The following is an 18,333-nucleotide window of genomic DNA, read 5'->3' on the forward strand; positions in this document are numbered from 1 at the left end:
AAGCGTATTATAATATACGGCCATCCTTAACCTTGCCCTTAGTACTGACAATAATGTATATAAGAAGTACTGCATGAATGCCCACCTTGTTTTGCTAAGTGCTAATCAAATGCCATCAGGAATTCCCCCAAACACTTCAGTAGAGAGCAGCTGGATGACCATTTCATTCAAAGACAGACGTCCGACGTTCCCAATGAAGTGGTCAAGGGAACTCTCAGGGACATTTGATCATGTTGTTCTGCCACTTAATTTCCATTTGTTTTGTTTGGTGAGTACGTAAGGTTGGGGCACTCACTCAACAATTTATAGCAAGAGAAGTACTGCCCATCGATCTTTTTTCATTTCCCTCTTTCATTTGGTCTAGTTCTGTATATATACAATACGCCTACGCTGGGAATCCAAAGGAAACAACTGTAAGGGGTCGATAAATGGTACGTAGCTAGTGAAATAAAAAAGAGGGATATATAGTAGTGTACGTAGTCATGAGTGAACCTGGACGGCATAGGGGCTACATTAGTTGTGGTTAGGGAATATGAAGGTGGGTGGCCATGTATATGCCATTCTATCTATCTTTTCCAAGTTGAGCGCTATAAAACGATGAGGCCATGCATGCAGTACAGGCCGACCCATACGTAATATCTGCCAATTCATGATGCCTTGGACCAGCTAGGAGAAACCTTAATGTTTCTATAAATAATGATAAATAATAGGGCACCAGGTTCCTGTACAATAATATATAGGTCATGAGCCGCGCCTACCCCAATATTGAACACACACATTTATATAAATATATGTTGCATGCTAGCTTATTTATTGAACAAATATATACTCGTAATTACGTGGAATCCCATTGACGTCCAATATGCAACAAGAAAAATAGACTTTTATGACCAATTTATTGTAACCAAAAGATTATTTACAACCAATTTTAGTTACAAATAATTATTTTGCTGGAATTAACTAGTGACGGAAGCCCCTTTTTCTTGTAGTTAATGTTTTGTCAAACCAAGATTCTTATGGTACGATATTTTGATCATGTCTGGATTTAGAGAGAGTATGATTTGAATTTCGGTCTTTAAAATCCAAATTAATCTCCTGTTTGGGCTATAAATTAATTACATTTCAATTTGGATTTGGATTTAAATTAGGATTTTCATGACTAAAGCCAAACAAAAACATTTCAAAATATTGGCTTTTGGATTTTGTTATATTTGGTGAAAAATTAATTAATGACTTCTGATCATCAGACCATATTGTCGTGCAAGACCTGTCATATATTATATATACGAGCTTGTAACCTGCACAATGCACGGGTTTTATGCAAGATTTCGTAGAATTATATTTCTTTCAATAATAGTTTATATATAGCCACTATTAAAGTTAATACAAATTAATAATTATAAGAAATGCTCAACATATAAATACATTACATATAGAAACTTTGTAACATGCATACAATTTGCCACATATACCTTAGAGAAAACTGGATAATACTCTTATCCTCCCATTTAAATGTGACTGAAATTGAAATTAGAATTGAATAGTTATAAACATTAATATATAGATTATTCTCCTCTTATTAGGATTCATAACTCAATCAATATATTCTACCGCCAGAAAGATGGAAGGAACCTCTTATTTTCATGACCACCTAAGTCAAGCCCCTACTTGTGCTAGGTCTAATAAAATGGAATGTTTGCAATCTCAGATCTCTCAGCAAAGGAAGTAAATAATGAAAAAAGAAAATCAAGATTCAGATACCTTAACATTACCCGCACTTACTAAATAAAAAAAATAAAAAAACCTGCATTTTCTTAGCAAAATTGTATAGGTGGATGGTTGAAATTTATACTTCATGGCCTACCTTCATGGGCTGGCATTATATCCATCCCGTTGTTTTGAACCATTGCCTGCAACATGTACTTTCGAAACATTGCAAGGTCTTGAGGTTTTATAAATGTGACCTTCTCCTTCACTTACATTCATACCTAAATACATTATTGTACGCAAACCTACAAAACAATCACATTGTCATTTTCATCCATATCTTTCTATGCATTCTCACTGCTGTGTTTCTCAAAGGTTTCATTCAAGAATCTCTACTAATACATACAGACCCAGACATAAACATAAAGAAAACAAAGATGCTAAATAATCTCTATAGTTCATTGAAAGGTATAAAACCCATCATTGAGTACTCTCTCTCTCTCTCTCTCTCTCGGATGAAAAGCACAGAAAGTGAGTTTTGAAACAAAAAGTTCAGTGACTGGTTCCATGGAAAATATAGAAAGTTGGGCTCTGTAAAAAAAAGGTATAGAATGCTTAGTTCTGAGAAAAAAAAAAAAAACATGGCGTAAGGTTACTTAAAGCAAGCTGTGAGGGCGATTGAGAGAGTCTGTTATTTTGGTTCTTTGGTAGCTGAACGATTTCCTTTGTTTTCCCCTTGAACAGCATCGCTTTTTCTCTTGAGAAAATTCCAGAGATTTTCTAGAAAAGTTGGGGCTAAACACAATTACAATTATCCAAGAAAAACCGCGTTCTTTGTTTATGTGGAATATTGGTTTTTTTCCTTCTAATCTGTGTCTGATCATCTCTCAAAATCCCTCATTTATCCAATCTATTTACCATTTATATATGCACCGTCAGTTTTCATCAACGATCTCTTGCCGAAATTGATTAAAAATCACAAAGTACAAACTAAATTCTAAAAGAACAAAAAAAAATTTCTGAATCCAGTAGAGCTATTGAATCTCCAAAGTAATTGTTTTTTGTCACAAAGAAAGAAGTCTGGATAGTTCCAAAAAATCAACAGGAAGATACTACCGGATATCTAGGTGGTTTCTAGCTTTCTAAAAATCGAGTTTCTTTTCTAGGTATATTAGAACCATATGAACATCGAATCCTGAGTTTTGAGTCTTCGCTGAAAGATTAACAATTGGCAAAGTACGTGTAGCCCAATCCCTCTCTATCTCAACTCAAGACTCACTCCATCTTTCTGTCCTCAACTCGAAACCTTCAAAGTCCATCGTTCACCAGCATCAACATGCTTCCTCCTCCTCTCAGACTCCGCCACCATACGCTCTCTTCCCAGAATTCCCCCTTCCGTTCCCTCCATCTCCATACCCAACATATTTATTAATATTCTCAAGAAAAACCAAGAACTTCAAGAATTTCAGAGAGACAGAGAATTACAAAATAGAAATTAAATGAATGAGTAAACACCTTCGAATATGTGGAAACATGATGGTGGGAGAAAAACTTCAGAGACAGGAGAAAGAGAATATAATTTTTGGTTCCTTCGTGTAGAAGAAGAAATTAACAGATTATATGCTTGATCCATATAAGAGAATGCAATTTTTCCTGAACGTTGTGAATGGAACCTGAGTCTGTCATTCGATTAAAGGAAATGGTCTTTTTATAAGAGAATGCATTTTTTCTAAAATGTTGCAAATGGAACCGATGAGTCCTGTCATTCGATTCAAGGAAATGGTCCCTTATAAGAGAATGATTTTTTTCCTAAATGTTGCAAATTGGAACCGATGAGTCCTGTCAGTCGATTCAAGGAAACTATAAAATTTCAAACGACTGGGAAAGACACGGTTTCGAAATTTGGTGTGCCACATCTCACTTTGTTTGGTGGATATCTAATGCATAATCGACAAATATGGAATGGAAGCCAACTCAGACATCCTGAACACGGCTTTTATATATTTAAATAGATATATATATAGAGAGAGAGAGAGAGAGAGAGTGAGGGAGATCATAGAAATTGTAAGAAACTTAGATGTTGAGAAAGGCTTGACATATAAGTTTATTGTTAATATTCATGTTAAAGAATGGTTTATTTACACAACAATTGACTAATATTTACTGCTAGCGAATTAAATCCATACAACTGGACATGAGAAGACTAAACATGGAAACTAATAGAACTTTTCTCCGTGCAGAATTATCTTTGTGCTGATCTTTTGTAATCTTGCACCGATTGATGGATTCTCCATGGCAAGAATCAAGCTGAAATCAAATCAAAGTTGATGGTTAATAGAAATATCATTTCGCATTATAGTCATTACCAATCTACAAGAAGCAAAAGATATATACATGCAGTACTGCATGTACATGTTCATGAAGTTGGGGGCTGATTATAAGATGGTCATCAACCAGCTCTAAACCATTCCTAACAATATTATCAAATGACACCCGGAGTTCCCCAAACACTTCAGTGGGGAGATCAGGAGAAGACAACCCTTATTAAAAGAGATTCCCTAATGAAGTGTTCCGGGGAACTCTAAGGGACACCTGACGTTTATAATCTAATTTGCTCCAACTAGTTGCTTGATTCAAAGTGGCCACCTCACCCCTCTATTTATTGGGATCACTACCTCTTTCTCTTGGCATTTAGTTGCATATACATGTGGCGCTCAACAAGAAGACAAGAAGTCTAAAGCTAGCTATACTGAGTGAACCTAGATGCAACTATGGCTAGATGAACATGCATGCTAAAGAATTTTTGGATGTCGATTGAAATCGGGATGCCACATGCCATTCTTTGTTTTCCAGTGTCCTCCATCCGCCCAGTACTTTTTTGCTTTTCAAGTGCATACAAAAGAGATCCTTTTCAGAATCTATCAAGTAATTTTAGCAACAGAAAATCTAAAAAGAGGCATTCTCGTCATGTGATGGTGCTAATAGAAAGTAAGTTGGAGAACAAATGAAATTAGGAGATCAGTGCATGGTTCTTAACCTCAGAGCACATTCTGGCATTATCTGAATTCTCTGTAATGAAAATATCAGTCATATTTGTGTAGGATATCTAAATCGTGGAGGGATTATAACCTGCTTGACAATAGTGTCTTCTCACTCGGGCATGCATAGAGGTGAATGTCCTCCGGCCTATAATGGCTGATATTTAGTATCTGTGAAAATGATATATGACAAGACTAATTGGAATTTGGAGAAAAGAAGCATAAGAATGCCTCTGGATACTTACATCGGCGTTACTTATCTCTGCTCTTCATCTTATTGAAAATTCAGGTCAGGTGCATTCAACTACTTTTTTTACATAGATTCTTCTCATCCCTAATTACAAGTCTCTTACCAATAGGGCTTACCTTTAATTACTTGATGTTTTGCACTAAAATCCTTCGGTAGAAAATGGAGAAATTTTTTTAATGAGAAATGATACAATCATAAAGAGATTTCACGAAAGTAAATATCACTCAAATACAAAAAACCTTTCTAATTTCAATTTTTATTTTGTAATCTAATAATTACCTTATCAGTATCCAAACATAAAAACTGGTTCAACTTTTATAAATTTCAAGACAAAATATAAAAATCAATGCAAAAAATAAAAATAATATTCAAACAGGTTTTTAATGTTATAATATTTTTATTCAATTTTTTTCTCATTTTTTAAATCCCAATAAAATATTTTAACTCAAATCATTTCACTACTATTCATAAAATTTTGAGATATTTCAATCGTTCAAACCAGCCCTAATCTTGATATTATGGTATTTCTCCTTTGATTTTCTAGATTGAACATGGAAGTAAAACATTTAATAAATGGTTTTTAATAATATTTATATTGTGACAAACGAAGGAACATGAAATAACTAAAAAAAGTTATATTAATCTACCTTTGCCACCATCCGAATTTATGACAAGTAAGGAAAATTGAATGCAAGCTGAAGAATGCGAGCCATTAATTTTTTATAGATCCCCGCAACGTTGTCAATTCTGATCATTGCCTGTCAATTCTTCCATTTATACTTGGGAGATTGTAATATGTTCTTTGATTTTTATTTGTGGAGTTAAGTCTACGGACCGCCTGTGGTTGTCAGCCTAGTACGCTAAATTCCTATTTTTATCTATGTTACTCCATTTTTTGCAAGTTATTACTATGCAGTTCTCGCTCCTCTATCATTTTTGGATCTACTACAAAATTAATTAAGGTTGTATGCAGGATGACATCGTTTCAAAGGAAAGATATTTAGTGTCGCTTTAGAGTTGCCAGTGAATAAGGAAATATTTAAGGGAGGTTTGAATACAGAGAGATGAGACACATAATTATCAAAAATTTTCATAATTTCATTCATAAACATCATTTAAATATTTTAATTTTCATTTTCAGTTTTTAATCTAATAATTTCCTTATCATTATCCAAATATAAAAACAGGTACAATTTTTTTAAATTTCAAAATAAAATATAAAAATCAATGCAATTTTAAAAAATTTCAAAATAAAAATAATATTCAAACAGTTATTAATGTTTTAATACTTGAGAATCTTGAAGATGGAATTCTGTCCTAGCTGTTTACTCGTCTATATGTTCATCGATCCTTTCCTTTTCACGTGTTCTCAATGATACGAAGCAATTAATCTCTCTCGATCTTTATAGCTAGATGTCAGTATATACAACAAACTGTGGTCACAAAAGCAGCTCTTAATATCAAGGCATGCAATACTTGAAAGTTGAAACAACTAGAAATTAAGCATAAAGTTTCGCCAAGTTCACCGTCAATGCACCAAGAACGCAGCCCACAACATTAATTTTTGACCAAGTAATAAGTTGTGGGGATAAATATTATGTTCCACATTATCCGCATTACCATAATGTACGGCTGCTTATTTAGCTCAGATTTTTTTTAGTGCATATATCTCTACATCGTTGCTATCCTCAAACTAGTTAACGATCAGCTCAGATTTCCAGGTTTGATTCTAATTATTAACTAAGCTTCCTTCTCATGAAAAAGATTGAAGAGGATAAAAAAAAGCATTCGGGAGCCTTTTTTTTTTAATTAAGAAGTGATCTTGCGACAGGGCCTCTGGTTTTTGTGACTGCTAATATATTTTGGTATTTTTTAATATTAAAACAATAAAAATATATTAGCAATCAAAATCAAAGCACAAACCTAAAGGACAACCTAACATTTTCCGTTAAGAAGATATATATATATATACACACACTACAAGGAATGTGGCCTTTATTGGCATTCCGTATTTGCCACAACAAGCCATTAAATCGTCGCAACAAAGCCTTTCCCGGCGATTTCATCTTCGCTGCAGAGTGGTTGCCAATAAACGGACTGAACAAAGTGATTGCATCGTACTTCGAGTAATCGCCGCTACTAGTACTATTTGCGGCGAACTCATCTTCGCTGGAATAGACCATTTCACACGCCGCTAAAAAGTTTCCAAACCTGCATACAAAATGTAGGAAATAGTTATTATTAGCGCTTTTGACATGCCGCAATTGCTCGTTGGATTGTTGCTAATAGTATCGTCGATTTACTCATCTAGTTGGCAATTCAACTCTATTTCATCAAATATGTCCACCGCATATCTTTATTTCCGATGACATAAACTGCTCCATCATTTGCAGCAGTTTAATAATTCGCTGCAAAACATCATCTTTGCAGCGAATTATTCATCATCGCTTATTACTTTCGACGATCATTCTGGACCAGATGCCGTTGAAAAAAAGTTGTAGGTATTTGCAGCGGCTTCTTAATTTGCTGCAAATGGCTGTTCTGAAAATGCAACGCCCATTTCCAACAGATTTTCAGAATCACTGCAAATATCTGAACCATTTGGGATGGCTGGTGTAACATGCCTTCGATATTGACAATCCCAGCGAGTCCCCAAAATCACTGCAAATATTGCAACCGACACAATGGTATACCCCTCATATATGAATTACTAAAATGCATCAGTACCTGCTTTGGAGAATCTTTTCTAATTGTTTACAAACAATAGGTAACATGAAAATTATCCTTCCATTTAGAAATGCAAAACCATATATATCACGAATTAACTTGCATATATGCATTGCTATAACAAACTTTTAAGTAAGAAGCAGTGTATTGAGATCAAATCAATAACATAGTATATTTCTGATCCATCCCCATATATTTGTTAAAAATCATTGATCAGTTTTAGACAAAACTGATCAAGGATTTGTAACTATTACATGATGTCCAGATCAAACAACATTTACAAACTTAATTCTAGCTGATTAGAAACTGTTAAAATACAAAGAAGTCATGCATAAACCTTACATAATCCAACTTAAGCTAAAACTTATAGGCATCAATATTAATGGCTGGCAGGGCTGAGGTGAGACAGGCAATGAGACTTTCATTCTCTAGGCAGTCATTCACTTCACAATTGATCATCCACCATATATTCCATGTCCATGATGAGTTGTACCCCAACATAGCTAATGCTTGTCACAATTTATCCAATTGGTCTCTCTAACATGCATCCAGGATCAACACCTCAATGAGCCTCTTCCCACAAAATACCCTAACACATGGCAGCAACCGTTATATAGTATCTTGTTGTAAAAACACACCCATTACTATTGAGTTTGCCGAGCTAATGCAATTCCCCAAGTACATAAAGCCAATGAGGGTTAAAATAAATGAGCCTGCAATTAATAAATTATGACATCCGGAACATATAAGAACATGGAAGGAAGGGTTAATAAATCTAAACTATTATTACTGCAAGTACCAATTATATAGAAAATCCATACCCACTTAAGACCCACATAGCCTGTGAATTTAAATAAATTCAGGTGAATTTGACCCCTTTTCACTATGAGGAATTAAAGGTTAAAGCAATAAATACTATTCTGCCAATCTCCTCCCGTACCTCCATCCCCTTTCCATGTCCAGTAACATACAATGAAGTTTTCACTGCTACTTAAAATCCAGAATTTATATACCAAAAATTATGATAATTATGTAAGGGATTGTTTAAAATGACTTTGTGGAATTCTCCAGCTAAAGTGACTATTGAGAAACATGCCTAGCTACTAAAAACTCAAAAAGGGGACAAAGCCACTAGAGAATAGGAACCTTGTGCTAATTAACCAGAAGCCCAAGCTGCATCCATTTTTTAGGCAAGGCATCACCATTCTCTCAAGTAGGTTGAAATATCAGTAAGTAACTTTGCATTCAAATTGCCTGTCAAATAATACAGAATATATGTGTTAGTATGCGATATTGTACTAGTATTAATAAAGAGGGAATTAGGCCTAATAGCTTGGAAAATTATTGGTTCAACACCTGAAGGGATTAGTGCGACTAGTCAATGTGCAGAATTACAACTCATCACAAGTTCCCACAGAAATGCCGCAGTTACTTACAAGTCCTCCACAATAGAAAATCACAAAATATTAATATATATTTCCTATCTACTTACCAAGCACTATCTTAGAACTCCTGTTCACCACCCAAAACTTGTAATTACATAACCCAAAAAATAACCTGCCACCATTTACTTCAAAAAACACCACAAAAAAACTAGAATGAAGGTCAGCAACTTTTAGTCACAATGAGTCTCTCTATGAGACTTTCCTTGTGACTGAATTGTGTTTACTAAACTACCCAATGTCTTGTCATACTCAGCCTGCCTCTCCAGAAGAACTCTAACGCTTGCCCTCAATTCCTCGAACTCACTCTTGTAATACTCGGCCTCTTTTTGGTGTCTTTCCACTTCTTCTGCATGACGTTTCTGCCATTCACGATCTTTTTTTTTTCGTAGAGTCTGGTATTATCATCTCACCGAGCCCCCTAGCATAACCTAGTCTATATCCCAAGACATCCCTAAATACAGAAGCTGCTGCCTCTTCACTACGTTGCTCAGGTTCCATATCAAGCATTTTGCCAACCATTTGGTTTTTGCCATCACATTATGCCATTCGATTAGTCTACTTTTTACAAACATGTTAATAACAAACAAAAACTATTTACTAAACTATAACTGGCATGTTTTATATGCAGTTCTCACATAAAGCTCGCCCGTTGTCTCTGTCACAAATGCATCATTCTTTTTAGACCAATGAACTTCCTTGTAAAACTCTACCAAGTTGGGGGTGGTTGAACGCTGTCAAACATAGCATAAATAATCATTTTAGAACTGACAGAATGTGCAATAATGCATAAAACTGATGTATGTGTGATGCCTAATCAGAAACCAAGCATTTTTCAGTTACTTCATTGTGTGTATGTTAAGTCAATCAAGGAATATATGTATATTGCTTGCACTGGTTTGTGTATGGGTTATCAAACTATTACTGTTTTTTGGTGTGTCTTGCATGTCTAACTAGCGGTTTGTTAAAAATCATGAATAGACTAAGTAACAAGTGCATACCTTCTCCTTTAATATTTGAACAAATGACTTCCTCCATGCTGTGTGATTGATTTTCAGCTTGTTACGGTTCTCTTTGTTTTGTTTTGACATTTTCTACAAATACACAATAATATATCGTGAACTTGAAATTGAACACCGATGCTATTATAATTTAAAGAAATGGTTGTTAGAAATTGGAACATCCACCATATTAAACATACTTTAATTATAAACTATGCTACTGTGAGGTTGGTTTTAACCAGGTTTAGGTAATGATTTCTAGAGTCTACATGCTCTACTGTGTCTCAACAACTTCGACATGAATCAAAACAGATCGAGAAACCATGCTTGTAATACACAACCTATTTCACCTTTTGAGAATCTATGATAGTGCTGAGTATGACAGGTCGTATAACAACTTCCCAATTTCACATATTAGCACCTCTAGGTGAGGTTGAATTCATATTAGTGCACTCGTTAATTTGCTTCAGTTATTTGATATTGACTTAATCTATTCTTACGGTCAACTTTGGTTTTGCATTACTAAATGATAAGTGACTGTTCAATGTTAATTCATACATGATTTCCCTTTGCAACTTCACATATCAAATTAAGGATGCACAATGTGAGGTGGCATAATCTAATCATGCGTGCACTTGATACACAGTAAGTATACTTTTCTGGCCTATTAAATCAGTGCTTAATGTTGTAAATGCAGCAAAGGCGTACCTTGAATGCCTCGCTCCCCCATCTATCACATAACTTTGCCCAAACATGCTGCCCAACCATATTAGGTGCACTAGCCAAGGCTTCTTCATGGCTATCATATGACAAATATTTCTAGTGAAGCTCATGATGGAAAGCATTGAAGCGCTTTCATAACTATTTCCACACTGCCTTGCAGTCATTGTCCAAATCCCAGTCCAATATGAAGTTAGCCTAAAACTTACAAGTTATTAGTTTCAACATCATAATCTAATATGCAGCAACTATTCCTTTCTAATGTGCAAGTCCAAATGCTTGACTTACCCGGACACGGTCCATTAGCTCTTCCTTCTCAACCATGGGTAATCAATCCATCGTGGGTAACTCATGTCCCCATGATGCTTCAAGATCTATGTGACCCGCGTTGTAAACACCGTTGCAGTTTCACATCAAGATACGGTTTGCCTGTGATACCCCGTATTTACGTGTATTTTGACTAAGTAAATTATTGCATTTATTAAGATTATGAGCTTTCTTGTTTTAAATTTTAGATGATTTACGTTATATTATTTTAAGATTTTTGATTATTAATTCAATGTGTTTTCTTATTATTAATTATTGTTCATTATTTAAATTACTTTTTATAATAATTGCTTTTTATTTTAAATTAGTTTATTGTTAGATTTAATTATTTTATTTTCATTTAAGCACTACATTTAAATTATTTTATTTAATTTGCTGTTTTGAAATATTTTTCGTTGGATCATTTTTGTGACCCAAGATGTGAGGATTGAACCTCATTTCTTTCCCTCTATTTTTCTTTTTCCTCTTTTCCTTTTCTCTTAACTCTTTTTCTTCTTTCTTTTTCTTCTTTTTCTTTTCTCCTCTCTCTCTCTTCTCTCCCGCGAGCGCAACCCTTCCCCTGTTCGTTTCGTTGCTCACCACCCATTGCCGCCACACTCCGCCGTGATCAACACTGTCCCTCCCATTCTTTTCCTCACCGGTTTGCGACCACCCCCCTTCAATCCCAGCCCCTCTCGCGCCGCAGTGATCTCCAATGAACAGCTTAAAGCCGCGGCCTCCATTTGCTCTAGCACCTCCGTCGCGCCACCTCCGGCCACAATTTCTTCACCACATCTTCCTTGACCTCCTAGCAACTTAAACCACCCATCCTTAGCTCTGATTCGTCACCGATGAAGCTCCACCATCAACATTTTTGTTTTGGGCATTTTAGCTTTCAACCACCCTCTACGCCGCCACCCACGGCAAACTAGCACCACCATTAGCTTCATTGACATTCCTAAGCCCTTCCCTAGTAATCTCGGGTCTTGGTTTGTCCTCGTTCAAATGTGAGTTTTTGAGACCCACAGCCACAGTGCATTTTGCATTATTCCTTTGCTGTGCCGCCACTTCTTACAGCTCAGTGATCCTTCAAAAATTATAATATAGCCCTGTAAGTATTTTCCCAAATAACTTTTGTGATTTACATGTATTTTTGCACTAACTCATTTTACTGTGACCTGGTTGGTTATGTCGGAATGAGTCCAAAGAGTAGGGGGTCGGATGGATTAGAGAATGAAATTGTTTGTATGATTAGATTGTGTTGACATTTGTTGGTTGTTAGATATTGGTGTCGTGTCTTGTTCATTGCATTTGCACGCATGTTCTTGTTTGTAATAGTAAACTGGGTTTTCGCATGATTGCATATATGTTCATGTGTTTATTTGAAAACTGGGTTTTCATGTGAGAAATGATTTTGAATATGTTTGAAATGATTAGATTGACTGGTTTGAGAAGAAGGAAAAGAGACTGTAGGGATGGTGGTAAGCAGGGATGGTGGTACAATCCCCCTTGCAATTCCCGCCTACGGTGCACTTGGTAGGGATGGTGGTAAGCAGGGATGGTGGTGTAGTCCCGCTTGTGATTCCCTCCTACAGTGCTCTGATAAGTACCTCTTGTATGAAAAGGAACTGTAGGGATGGTGGTAAGCAGGGATGGTGGTATAGTCTCGCCTATGATTCCTTCCTACGGTGCACACCGTATGGATAGTGGTAAGCAGGGATGGTGGTATAGTCACGCCTGTGATTCTCGCCTATGGTGCATACGATAGGGATGGTGGTAGAGTCCCACCTGCGATTCTTGCTTCCAGTGTCCGATAAATGATTTTGTTGTCGGTTCATGATTTAATGGTTACGAGCACATTTTCTGGAAAAATGATGGATATTATTCATGGCGTGTTTATGGTCAAATGAGGTTTTGGCGTGTGTTGGAAAATAATCATTTTCGGGGAAAATGAGGTTTTGGAATCTATTTGTTGGTTGCATTAATGCATTTTTATCCTGAGGGATGTTTGGATTATACTTACCTACGGTACCGTTTTATTGTAACGCAGATTTCAATGCAGATGATCCTGAGGGTGAGCTTGAGGATTCGGCTCTGCCCGAGGAGTGATTTGGGATCACTCGTATCTATATTTGGCTTTGTATTATATTTTATCTTGGGATAACTGTATAACTCTTTTTAAATGTTTTACTTTTGTAAATTTGTATTAAAAATTATGGTACTTAGTTGACTTACTTAAATTATCCGCTGTGCTGTTTATTGTACACTGTTGCATGTACACACACTTGGCACTATCGTTGGGATGTGTGACTCGTGTTGTCATCATCCCGACGTCACGATTCTCATGTTTTCGTACGTGCGAGTCGGGGCGCCACATTGCCCATCGTTAATTTTCAAAGGTATTTTCTCGTGCTTCCGAAACTTATCAAACTCAATACGTTTCGCTGGCCCCCGACAACCTCTTGGTGGTTTGGCAGTTCCGGTTGCAGGTGATGCCACATCTTCTGCAGCAGGTTCTAGATACACATTCATAGACCCATAATTAGGAACATGTAAACACAGATACCCTTCTTCTTGAACCTACAATGCTTATGCTTTGTACAACATGTCAAATTGTTTCAACAAGTGGGGTAGCATCACAGTAAGGGCTAACAATATTTATATTGCATACCATTTAGATTTTCATTGTTGCCTCCACTCCTACGCCCACTCAATATTGGACTTGAGTTTGCAATTTGAGGCGGCCTAACTGGACTCTGTGGCTGCGTTGAGTCGTCAGAACTACCCGTAATGCCATCATCATTTGGGATTTCAGATGAAAGTATTGGACGCCGTGGCTGTCCCATGAATTGATATAAACTCGTCTGAACCCTCCACCTCCCTTGCAATCTCTTCCTCATTTGGCTGGAGGCATTGATGTTTTCGTACAGAAAAACATATATAGAACTCAAGAACAAGGTGGAAATTTGTTACTGTCAATCATCATAGTTGGAAGAAATAAATATGGCCTACTTAGGTGGACACATTACTCATCACCCAAAGTAGATGCTTCTTTTTTCAGAATTGCTAAATGTGCCATCAGTTACTATTCTGAATATGGTTTGAAATTGATGGAGATTATATCAACTAGAGCTACATATGTGGGTTCCAACTTAGAGATGTTCAGTCAGTGCATATACACCTATATTAACAGCCACTATGTATATGGATAAATAAGCCATATTTTCATATAATTGGGGTCCAATTTTCCACCGTTATCCAGCTCCAACTAAAAACATAAAATATCAACAATTAAGAAAGCATAGCCACATGCAAAACATCTTATGCAACAACAGTCCAAAGCTCAAAACATACACTATGCTACACTACCCACCAAAACCATGCAACACTACAAGCTCGACCTGTTTGTCACAATACATGTTTTTGAAAAAATATTACTACCTTGTCCTATCCAATGGTAGGTAACATTATCCTATCATATATATATATATATAATTTATATATGATAGTGAACTCATGGATAAGGTCCGTGTACAGAATCCTGTAAACCTATTACTATACAAGACATACTTGGTTAAGGGAAATGAAGAAATGATGTTTTATTGTCTCTATTTTTACGGTTTTATGCAAAAGTCCCATACCTGGAAAAGCTCCTATAGTGGCAATGGTCAAATAACCGAGAGTTGTACCTTGGTTGCACTAAAAGACTAACACAATGTCAACAGAAATTGAATGCATGCACCAATCTCTTCCTCCCTAGGTCATTTATGCAATGAACCCAAGCTCTACCAATTGCACAAACCCAAAGAAGGCTTCAGAAATTTGCCATGTGGGTACGTTGGAAGTGAAGAGCAATTCATGAGGAAAAACAGCAAGTCATACAAGCAGCTGGCTGTCATAGTTTGATCAACCAAATATATCCTGACAACTTCACCAACCCATTAGATAACATCCTATCCTAGCTGTCAAATTTGAACAAATTGTAAACCATTCTTCCAATTTTATCCTTTCTAAAGTACTGGACCCAAAAATAATTTACCCCCAAGTCTCAACTTTCCCTCCCAGGCACCAATTTATCCCGCCCATTACAGATTCATGTACAGGTGCAAAATTCTGCCAATTCACTATACTCTCCAAATCCAACAATTTTTATAATTTTTGTTGCATTTAACTTATATGTAAGAGTGATGTTCGACTGTCTTAATTGCTTCCCAGAACATTAAACTGATTAAGCTAACAGACTGACACAATGTTTTTATGTTATGGTTGGGCCAGCTGCAGTTTATTTAAGCATGCATACCAAATAAATTCAGGAAATTCTTACCCCTCTCTGTCCCATGATGTGGATAAATATTACTGCCTTAGAACTCCTGAACATGCCAACAAGTGATTGTAAACAAAAGGGTTAAATCAATTTAATCAAATATGATCACTTAATAATGAACAAACTTGAAAGTTCCCACAAATTGAAACTCTTAGATGCAACCTTTACTTCAAACCTTTATAATTGTTAATGTAAAAGCCAAATTTGACATTATAATTGTTATTGGAACATTTAGCTCATATTACTGCCTCGCCAGACATTGGATCATGCCAACAAGTAAGGGAAAACATGCAAGTTGCAGCAATTTGTCCATGAGGTGATATCATATGTTCAAGGATAAGGTTATTTTAGGTGATGGTTGGGTCAGTTGCAGTTTATTTAAGCATGCATACCAAATAAATTTAGGATATTCTTACCCCTCTCCTTCACAAGATGTGGATAAATATTACTGTCTTAGATCTCCTGAACATGCCAACAAGTGATTGTAAACAAAATGGTTAAATCAATTTAACCAAATATGATCACTTAATAATGAACCAACTAGAAAGTTCCCACAAATTGGAACTTTTAGATGCAACCTTTACTTCAAACATTTATAATTGTTAACGTGAAAGCCAAATTCGACATTATAATTGTTATTGGACCATTTAGCTCATATTACTTCATTAGAACTCTGGAACATACTTACAGATATCGTGAACAATAGGCATATGCAATTTGACCATCTATGACCGCTTAATAATGAACCAACTTGAAATTTTGCACAAATTGGGACTCTAAGATGCAACCGCCTATTGAAACCTTTATCAGAACAAGTAAAAGTCAAATTCCATAAAATAATTGTAAAATCAACTAGATGTTTACTTGATCATGTTATGCAGGCATTGTATATGACCTATATACTGCTCATCTTGGATTTGCATTTTTTTTTTGGCAATTTTTTTTGTGATATTACGAATTCGGTTTGATTTGTTGCAAGTCATTAAAATGTTAGGAAATATATCTATTTCTCACATCCTTTGGTTTGACAATGTCCACCTGCTTTTGCGAGTGGCGTCATCCCATATATGCAATAACATGCACACCATATATATACATACATACACATATATATATACATGCTTCCATGTATATATATATATATATATGTTAGACACAACATATATATATACATGGGTAATACACCAATTACCATACAAGACACAACCTATATATATATAGTGTGTGTGTGTGAGGGAGTTGGATATCATGAGAAATATCCTAAATAGGGTTAAATGCTAGCTTATGTAGGTTAAATAAATAAAGAGGGAGGAAGGATATATTTTTCTTCCAAATCGATGGGGTTGTAATGCAAAGCCGAAATAGGGTCCACATAATGGCACCAGCTATTACCATCAAACAACTCGAATGGATATCACTTGCCACAGAGACTGGATACCACCAAAATAAAAAACATAGAATCAGCACAAATTGGCTCCAGATCAGTGTTAGATAACATGCAAGAAGCACAAGCTCATCATAGTCTATTGTGTAATATATAGGTAGTAACAGTGTATGTTAATACATATCATAGCCTGCCTTGGCCTAACAGCTTGGCAAATAATATTACACAACATGCTATAAATTTAAATGAACTTCAACCAAGCCTATCTCATAAATGGACCAAGTGTGGACTCCAATGCTCCTAACGTGAATCCACGGTCCACGAGGTTAACATGAGGTGTCTTTAGATATACATAGCCATAGGTTGTTGAAAGCATCCGCCTATATGCCAACAAAGAGGGATGTGTTAGTTTTGGTGATTTTTAAAAAGTTATACAAGGGAAACTGTACAGGCACTAGTTCAATGCGAAGGAAAGCAACCTTCTCACAAAACGACGTTTATATACACTACTCCTATACAATATTATTGTCGTGACAAGAAACCAAAACTGGAGAAGGCGAATTTGCTAGGTCATGAGCCGCGCTAGATGTACCCCTATATTGAACACACACACATATATATAAATATATGTTGCATGCTAGCTAATTTATTGAACAAATATATACTTGTAATTACGTGGAATCCCATTGACGTCCAATGTTTTGTCAGACCAAGATTCTTATGGTACGATATTTTGATCATATTTGGATTTAAAGAGTATGATTTGAATTTCGGTCTTTAAAATCCAAATTAATTTCCTGTTTGGGCTATAAATTAATTACATTTCAATTTGGATTTTGATTTAAATTAGGATTTTCATGACTAAAGCCAAACAAAATTTTGAACATTTCAAAATATTGGCTTTTGGATTTTGTTATATTTGGTGAAAAATTAATTAATGACTTCTCATCAGACCATATTGTCGTGCAAGACCTGTCATACATTATATATATATATAGAGAGAGAGAGAGAGAAAGAGAGAGAGAGAGATCAGAGAAATTGTAAGAAAATTAGATGTTGAGAAAGGCTTGATATATAATTTTATTGATAATATTCATGTTAAAGAATAGTTTATTTACACAACAATTGACTAATATTTACTGCTAGTGAATTAAATCCATACAACTGGACATGAGAAGACTACACATGGAAACTAATAGATTCTCCATGGCAAGAATCAAGCTGAAATCAAATAAGAGTTGATTGTTAATAGAAATATCATTTCGCATTACAGTCATTACCAATCTACAAGAAGAAAAATATATGTACTTGCAGTATTGCATGTACATGTTCATGAAGCTGGGGGCTGATTATAAGATGGTCATCAACCTATAGCTCTAAACCATTCCTAAACATATTATCAAATGACACCCAAAGTTCCCCCAAACACTTCAG

The 18,333-nt window shown here is 35.6% G+C and overlaps 1 long non-coding RNA gene across 1 annotated transcript; it reads right to left on the bottom strand.

The window, feature by feature from the left end:
- Positions 1-3,820: 3,820 nt before the first annotated feature.
- Positions 3,821-4,235, bottom strand: LOC121256222. The gene is made up of 2 exons (XR_005938943.1): positions 4,102-4,235; positions 3,821-4,014 (listed from the first exon to the last, which is right to left on the bottom strand). It is a non-coding gene; the product is annotated as an uncharacterized LOC121256222 (long non-coding RNA).
- Positions 4,236-18,333: the final 14,098 nt, after the last annotated feature.

The sequence above is a fragment of the Juglans microcarpa x Juglans regia genome, chromosome 3D, assembly GCF_004785595.1.
Source record: "Juglans microcarpa x Juglans regia isolate MS1-56 chromosome 3D, Jm3101_v1.0, whole genome shotgun sequence".
In the NCBI taxonomy this organism is placed as follows: Eukaryota; Viridiplantae; Streptophyta; class Magnoliopsida; order Fagales; family Juglandaceae; genus Juglans; species Juglans microcarpa x Juglans regia.